The following is an 8,740-nucleotide window of genomic DNA, read 5'->3' as shown; positions in this document are numbered from 1 at the left end:
GGAGAACTTCTGCAGTATAATTATTCTGCATTTTATGGTCACCAACCTGGAGAGTATGGGATTTGATTTTATCGTAATTTTTCCCCTCCTACCATCTCATTGTGGCTTCCCTGTTTTCTTTTGATGTGGGGTATCTTTTTTGGTGGGTTCCTCTGTCTTCCTGTTGATGGTTGTTCAGCAGTTAGTGTTTTTCAGTGTTCTTGCAAGAAGAGGTGATTGCACGTCCTTCTACTCTGCATCTTGATCTAAATCTGCATGTATCATTTTGAATTATGGTTTTCTCCAGGTATATGCCCATAAGTGGGATTGCTGGGTCACATGGTAGCTCTATTTTTAGTTTTATAAGAGCCTCCATACTCTTTTCCATAGTGGCTGTATCAATTTATATTCCCACCAACAGTTTAACAGAGTTCCTTTTTCTCCACACCCTCTCCAGCATTTGTTGTTTGTAGATTTTCTTTGGATGCTCATTCTAACTGGTGTGAGGTGATACCTCATTGTAGTTTTGATTTGCATTCCTCTAATAATTAGTGATGTTGAGCAGCTTTTCATGTACTTCTTGTCTATCTGTATGTTTTCTTTGGAGAAATGTCTATTTAGGTCTTCTACCCATTTTTGGATTGGGTTGTTTTTTTTTAATATTGAGCTGTATGAGCTGTTTATATATTTTGGAGATTAACCCTTTGTCCATTGATTCATTTGCAAACCATTTCTCCCATTCTGAGGGTTGTCTTTTCATCTTGTTTGTAGTTTCCTTTGCTTTGCAAAAGCTTTTAAGTTTCAGGAGGTCCCATTTTTTTATTTTTGTTTTTACTTCCATTACTCTAGGAGGTGGATCTAAAAAGATATTGCTGTGATTTATGTCAAAGAGTGTTCTTCCTATGCTTTCCTCTAAGAGTTTTATAGTGTCTGGTCGTACATTTAGGTATCTAATCCATTTTGAGTTTGTTTTTGTGTATGGTGTTAGGGAGTGTTCTAATTTCATTCTTTTACATGTAGCTGTCCAGTTTTCCCAGCACCAATTATTGAAGAGGCTGTCTTTTCTCCACTGTATATTCTTGCCTCCTTTGTCATAAATTAGTTGACCATAGGTGTGTGGGTTTTTTCTCTGGGCTTTCTATCCAGTTCCATTGATCTATATTTCTGTTTTTGTGCCAGTAACATATTGTCTTGATTACTGTAGCTTTGTAGTAGAGTCTGAAGTCAGGGAGTCTGATTCCTCCAGCTCCTTTTCTTCCCTCAAGAGAGCTTTGGCTATTCGGGGTCTTTTTTGTCTCCATACAAATTTTAAGATTTTTTGTTCTAGTTCTGTAAAAAACGCCATTGGTAATTTGATAGGGATTGCATTGAATCTGTAGATTGCTTTGGGTAGTATAGTCATTTTTACAGTATTGATTTTTCCAATCCAAGAACATGGTATATCTCTCCATCTGTTTATATCATCTTTAATTTCTTTCATCAGTGTCATAGTTTTCTGCATACAGGTCTTTTGTCTCCCTAGGTAGGTTTATTCCTAGGAATTTTATTTTTTTTGTTGCAGTGGTAAATGGGAGTGTTTCCCTAATTTATCTTTCAGATTTTTCATCATTAGTATATAGGAATGCAAGAGATTTCTGTGCATTAATTTTGTATACTGTAACTTTACCAAATTCATTGATTAGCTCTAGTAGTTTTCTGGCGATATCTTTAGGATTCTCTATGTATAGTATCATGTCATCTGCAAGCAGTGACAAATTTACCTCTTCTTTTCCAATTTGTATTCCTTTTATTTCTTTTTCTTGTCTGATTCCCGTTGCTAGGACTTCCAAAACTATGTTGAATAATAGTGGTGAGAACGGATATCCTTGTCTTGTTCTTGATCTTAGAGGAAATGCTTTCAGTTTTTCACCATTGGGAATGATGTTTTGTGGGTTTGTTGTATATGGCCTTTATTATGTTGAGGTAGGTAACCTCTATGCCCACTTTCTGGAGAGTTTTTGTCATAAATGGGTGTTAATTTTGTCAAAAGCTTTTTCTGCTTCTATTGAGATGATCATATGGTTTTTAATTTCAATTTGTTAATATGATGTATCACGTTGATTGTTTTCCATATATTGAAGAATCCTTTCATCCATGGGATAAATCCCACTTGGTCATGGTGTATGATCCTTTTAATGTGTTGTTGAATTATGTTTGCTAGTATTTTGTTGAGGATTTTTACATCTATATTCATCAGTGATATTCGTCTTTAATTTTCCTTTTTTTTGGGGGGGGGGTACGCAGGCCTCTCACTGTTGTGGCCTCTCCCGTTGTGGAGAACAGGGTCCGGATGCACAGGCTCAGCGGCCATGGCTCATGGGCCCATCTGCTCCATGGCAATTTTCAGTTTTTGTAGTATCTTTGTCTGGTTTTGGTATCAGGGTGATGGTGGCCTCATAGGATGAGTCTGGGAATGTTCCTTCCCCTGCAATTTTTGGGAGTGTTTGAGAAGGATGGGTGTTAGCTCTTCTCTAAATGTTTGATAGAATTCACCTGTGAAGCCATCTGGTGCTGGACTTTCTTTGTTGGAAGATTTTAAATCACAGTTTCAATTTCATTACTTGTGATTGGTCTGTTCATATTTTCTATTTCTTCCTGGTTCAGTCTTGGAAGATTATACTTTTCTAAGAATTTGTCCATTTCTTCCAGTTTGTCCATTTTTTTTGGCATAGAGTTGCTTTTTGTAGTCTCTTAGGATGCTTCGTATTTCTGCGGTGTCTGTTGTAACTTCTCCTTTTTCATTTCTAATTTAGTGATTTGTGTCCTCTCCTTCTTTTTCTTGATGAATCTGGCTAAGGTTTTATCAATTTTGTTTATCTTCTCAAAGAACTCACTTTTAGTTTTATTGAACTTTGCTATTGTTTTCCTTGTTTCTATTTCATGTATTTCTGCTGTGATCTTTATGATTTCTTTCCTTCTACTAACTTTTGGTTTTGTTTGTTCTTCTGTCTCTAATTCCTTTAGTTGTAAGGTTAGATTGTTTATTTGAGATTTTTCTTGTTTCTTGAGGTAGGCTTGTATTGCTATAAACTTCCCTCTTAGAATTGCTTTTGCTGCATCCCATAGGTTTTGGATCATTGTGTTTTTATTGTCATTTGTCTCTAGGTATTTTTTGATTTCCTCTTTGATTTCTTCAGTGGTCTCTTTGTTATTTAGTAACATATTGTTTAGCCTCCATGTGTTTGTGTTTTTACGTTTTTTCCATATAATTGATTCCTAATCTCATAGTGTTGTGGTCAGAAAAGATGCTTGATATGATTTCAATTTTCTTAAATTTACTGAGGCTTGATTTGTTATCCAAGATATGATCTATCCTGGAGAATGTTCTGTGTGCACTTGAGAAGAAAGTGTAATCTGCTGTTTTTGGATGTAATGTCCTATAAATATCAATTAAATTTATCTGGTCTATTGTGTTATTTAAAGCTTGTGTTTACTTAGTAATTTTCTGTTTGGATGATCTGTCCATTGGTGTAAGTGAGGTGTTAAAGTCCTCCCCTATTATTGTGTTACTGTTGATTTCCTCTTTATAGCTGTTAGCAGTTGCCTTATGTATTGAGGTGCTTCTATGTTGGGAGCGTATATATTTATATTTGTTGTATCTTCTTCTTGGATTGATCCCTTGATCATTATGTAGTGTCCCTCCTTGTCTCTTGTAACTTTAGTTTAAAGTCTATTTTATCTGATATGAGTATTGCTACTCCAGCTTTCTTTTGATTTCCATTTGCCTGGAATATCTTTTTCCATCCCCTCACTTTCAGTTTGTATGTGTCCCTAGGTGTGAAGTGGGTCTCTTGTAGACAACATATATATTGGTCTTGTTTTTGTATCCATTCAGTGAGCCTGTTCTTACGGTTGGAGCATTTAATCCATTCACACTTAAGGTGATTATTGATATGTATGTTCCTATGACCATTTTCTTAATTGTTTTGGGTTTGTTTTTGTAGGTCCTTTTCTTCTCCTGTGTTTCCCACTTACAGAAGTTCCTTTAGCATTTGTTGTAGAGCTGGTTTGGTGGTGCTGAATTCTCTTAACTTTTGCTTGTCTCTAAAGCTTTTGATTTGTCCATCGAATCTGAATAAGATCCTTGCCGGGTAGAGTAATCTTGGTCGTAGCTTCTTCCCTCTCATCACTTTAAATATGTCATGCCACTCCCTTCTGGCCTGTAGAGTTTCTGCTGAGAAATCAGCTGTTAACCTTATGGGAGTTCCCTTATATGTTATTTGTCATTTTTCCCTTGCTGCTTTCAATAATTTTTTTTGTCTTTAATTTTTGCCAATTTGATTACTATGTGTCTTGGCATGTTTCTCCTTGGGTTTATACTGTATGGGACTCTCCGCGTTTCCTCAACTTGGGTGGCTATTTCTCTTCCCATATTAGGGAAGTTAGGGAAATATGAAGAATCTCTTCAAATATTTTCTCGTGTCCTTTCTCTCTCTCTTCTCATTCTGGGACCCCTATAATGCGAATGTTGTTTCATTTAATGTTGTCCCAGAGGTCTCTTAAGCTGTCTTCATTTCTTTTCAATCTTTTATCTTTATTCTGTTCTGCAGCAGTGAATTCCATCATTCTGTCTTCTAGGTCACTTATTCTTTCTTCTGCCTCAGTTATTCTGCTATTGATTCCTTCTAGTGTATTTTTCATTTCAGTTATTGTATTGTTCATCTCTGTTTGTTCTTTAATTCTTCTAGGTGTTTGTTAAACATTTCTTTCATCTTCCTGATCTTTGCCTCCATTCTTTTTCCAAGCTCCTGTATCATCTTCACTATCATTATTCTGAATTCTTTTTCTGGAAAGTTGCCTATATCCACTTCATTTAGTTGTTTTTCTGGGTTTTTATCTTGTTCCTTCATCTCATACATAGCCTTCTGCTTTTTCATTTTCTCTATCTTTCTGTGAATGTGCTTTTCATTCCACAGGGTGCAGGACTGTAGTTCTTGCTTCTTCTGTCTGCCCTCTGGTGGATGAGGCTATCTAAGAGGCTTGAGCAATTTTCTTAATGGGAGGGGCTGGTGTTGGGTAGAGCTGGCTGTTGTGCTGGTTGGCAGAGCTCAGGAAAACTTTAATCCATTTGTCTGCTGATGGGTGTTGTTGGGTTCCCTCCCTGTTGGTTGTTGAGCCTGAGGCGACCCAACACTGGAGCCTACCCGGGCTCTTTTTGGGGCTAATGGCAGACTCTGGGAGGGCTCACACCAAGGAGTACTTCCCAGATTTCTGCTGCCACTGTCCTTGTCCTCACAGTGAGACACAGCCACCCCCCGCCTCTGCAGGAGAGCCTCCAACACTAGCAGGTAGGTCTGATTCAGTCTCCTATGGGGTCACTGCTCCTTCCCCTGGGTCCCAATGCACATACTACTTTGTGTGTGTCCTCCAAGAGTGGAGTCTCTATTTCTCCCAGTCCTGTCAAAGTCCTGCCATCAAATCCCCCTAGGCTTCCAGGTTTGGAAGCCTGACATGGGCCTCAGAACCTTCACTCCAGTGGGTGGACTTCTGTGGTATAAGTGTTCTCCAGTTTGTGAGTCCCCCATCCAGCAGTTATAGGATTTGGTTTTATTGTGATTGTGCCCCTCCTACCATCTCATTGTGGCCTCTACTTTTTCTCTGGATGTGGGGTATCTTTTTTGGTGAGTTGCAGTGTCTTCCTATTGATGATTGTCCAGCAGTTCGTTGTGATTCCGGTGCTCTTGCAAGAAGAGGTGAGTGCACATCCTTCTGTTCTGCCATCTTGAACCAATGTCTCACACCCATTATTTCTTAAAAATTTTTTTCTTCCTCATATTTTCTTTCTCCTACTTCTGGCATTTCAATTGCATAAATGCCTCATAATTTGGTAACATCTAACAGGTCTATGAGCTTGTTCATGTTTAAAAATATTTTTCTTTCTGTTTTTTCACCTTGGATAATTTCTATTGATCTATCATCTTCAAGTTCACTTCTCTTTCCCTATTATATTTATAAAGCTGTTAGGTTATTTAGGACATTTTTTAACTTCATAAATTGAAGTTTTAATTCTAATATTCCATTTGGTTTTTATTTGGTAGTTTCTAATTTTTTATGTTGAGACTTCCCATTATGTGGCTGAGGTTTTCATTCATTGAAAACATATTTTGCTTTGCTTTCTTGTGATTAGTTATAATAATTGTTTCAAACTCCTTGCCTTTTACTTCTAATGTCTGGTTTTCTCATGTCTTTTTCCAGCTGATTTTATTTTCTCTTGAGAATGTGTTGTATTTTTTAAAATTCTTTATAAGCTGGGCAATTTTGGATTGTATTATGCACATTATTGTATTAAATTTTGGAGATTTTGCCTTCTGTTACTTTTAATTTTTCTTCAGTGAGTAATTTTTCTTTATTTTACCAGTAATTTTCCTGGCTGGATTTGAGCTGCAAACTGTTTCTTGTGCAGTAGCTCTAGACTCTTTTCTGTTTTTTCATTTCTCTCCCCACTTTTCCTCTCTCTTTCTAGCTGAGCTATTCTGAGTTTGTTTCATGCATGGATGGTTCAAGGATCCATCAAACAGAGTTTGGGGATTCCCCTTTCTGGCCATTTCTATCACAGGATTTGACCCCTCACATCAGCATTCATTGTTTTCTGGCTTTATTTTTCTCATTACACATACCAGAAATACTGTGAGTTTTCCCACATGCATTCTTGTCACCACCATGCATACCACATGGTTTCACTTAGCCCCAGGCTAAAAACCGCAGAGCTAGAGACTTGTATAAATCCATGACGTCCCTCTTCCAACAAGCATGAGCTCCTAACCAGAATCTTTCTACCATTATTCAGTTCAGTATGTTCAGACAGTTTATTTTTGTAATATGTTCAGATTTTATGGTTGTTTTCTCTGAGGATATGGTCTTTGTCATGTCTGGAAGTAGAATACCATTAATTATTCTGTGTCTATATATATATATATATATATATATATTTAAGAGTATTTTCCTTCCAATTTTTTTTGGTCTTTTTTTTTTTTTCCTCTTTGGCCATGCTGTGAAGCATACAGGATCTTAGTTCCCTGACCAGGGATCAAATTGAACCTGTGCCCCCTGCAATACAAGTGTGGAGTCTTAACCACTGGACCACCAGGGAAGTCCCTGTGTCTGTATAGTCTACATACACATTATTCTATATAAAAGGTACATAGCACTCCACAGTATGTATCCATCTACTTTCCTTTCTTTGTTCTTCCTTCTCTTTCTTATCTTTTTCTTGTCTTTTTGACTTCATCTCTTCTTGATTTTGCTGTTTATTAAGTTAATTAGGTACATAGTTTAGAGATTCAAGTGGCTTCTGAAATTTTCATTAAAGAGAGTTTCCTCCAAGTCTTTTATCTCTCATACTGCCTACTCAGAGTCAACTGCATTCATATCTTTTATCTGATTTTTTGGGGGTAATTTACCTCTATGTGCCCAAATAATATGATTCAAAAAAATTATTGCTATAATCTTCTCTTTTGATTTTCCTTTCTTGAGAATTAGTGCCTTAAAAATACTTTTTAAGAATTATTTTTTTAGTTTTGTTTCTAGATAGATGAAAGTATGTGTGTGCATGTTCAATCTGTCATCTTTATGTGGAAGTCTCCATTATATACATAAGAAAAAATACATATATATGATTATATATTTTGTATATCCCCAGTTGATATGAATAGAATAAAGCATTGAGAAATAGACACAGATATATGTGGTCACCTGAGTTTTTACAACAGTGGAAAGGCAATTTGGAGGAGAAATAATTTTTAACAAATGATGCTGGAACCAATGGATATTCATATGCAAAGCCTCCCTTAGGTCCACCTCATATTGTATATAAAAATTAACTCCAAATGGACCATAGACCTAAATATAAAACCTAAAACTATAAAACTTCTAAATGAAAACATATGAGAAAATCTTTGTGAATCTGAGCTAGGCAAAAATTTCTTACATTCAACAGCCAAAGCATAATCCATAAGAGAAAAAAATTATCAATTGGATTTCATCAGGACAAAAAGCCTCCTCTTTGAATGATACTCTTAAGAGAATGAGATGACAAGCAACAGACTGGGAGAAAAATATTTGCAAATCACATATCTGATAGAGAACTTATAGCCAGAATACATAAAGAACTCCCAAATAATATTTTTAATCTGTAAAAGAACTACAAATAACAATATAAAATAACCCAAGTATAAAATGGGCAAAGGATCTGAATAGATACTTCACTAAAGAAGAATTACAGTGGTAAATAGAACAGGAAAAGAATCTCATTATCATTTCTCATTAGGGAAATGCAGATTACAACCATAATGAGATAATACTACATGCCTACTGGAGTGTTTAAAATTAAAAAGATTGATCATGCCAGGATATAGAGCCACTGAAAATCTCATACACTATTTGTGACATCTAAAGTGTTACAGTCATTTTGGAAAAATAGTTTGACAGTATCTTAACAATTAAACAAACTCCTTTCATTTGCCCCAGTCAATATATTCCTAGTTATTTACCCAAGAAAAACAAAAGCTTATGTACATGAATGTTTACCACACTTTAATTTATAACAATAACTTATAATAATTTATAATAGTAAAAAAATGTGAACAACCCTAATGTCCATCAACAGGTGAATGGAGAAATAAATTTAGTATTTAGTAATAAAAAGGAATGAATTATCAATATGGGCCACAGCATGGGTGAATCTAAGAATAATTATAATGAGTTAGAGAAACCATATTAAAAA

The sequence above is a fragment of the Aethalodelphis obliquidens genome, unplaced genomic scaffold (assembly GCF_003676395.1).
Source record: "Aethalodelphis obliquidens isolate GAN/ISIS:26980383/991018 unplaced genomic scaffold, ASM367639v1 scaffold42, whole genome shotgun sequence".
NCBI lineage: Eukaryota > Metazoa > Chordata > Mammalia > Artiodactyla > Delphinidae > Aethalodelphis > Aethalodelphis obliquidens.
Note: the sequence above shows the minus strand (reverse complement) of the source record.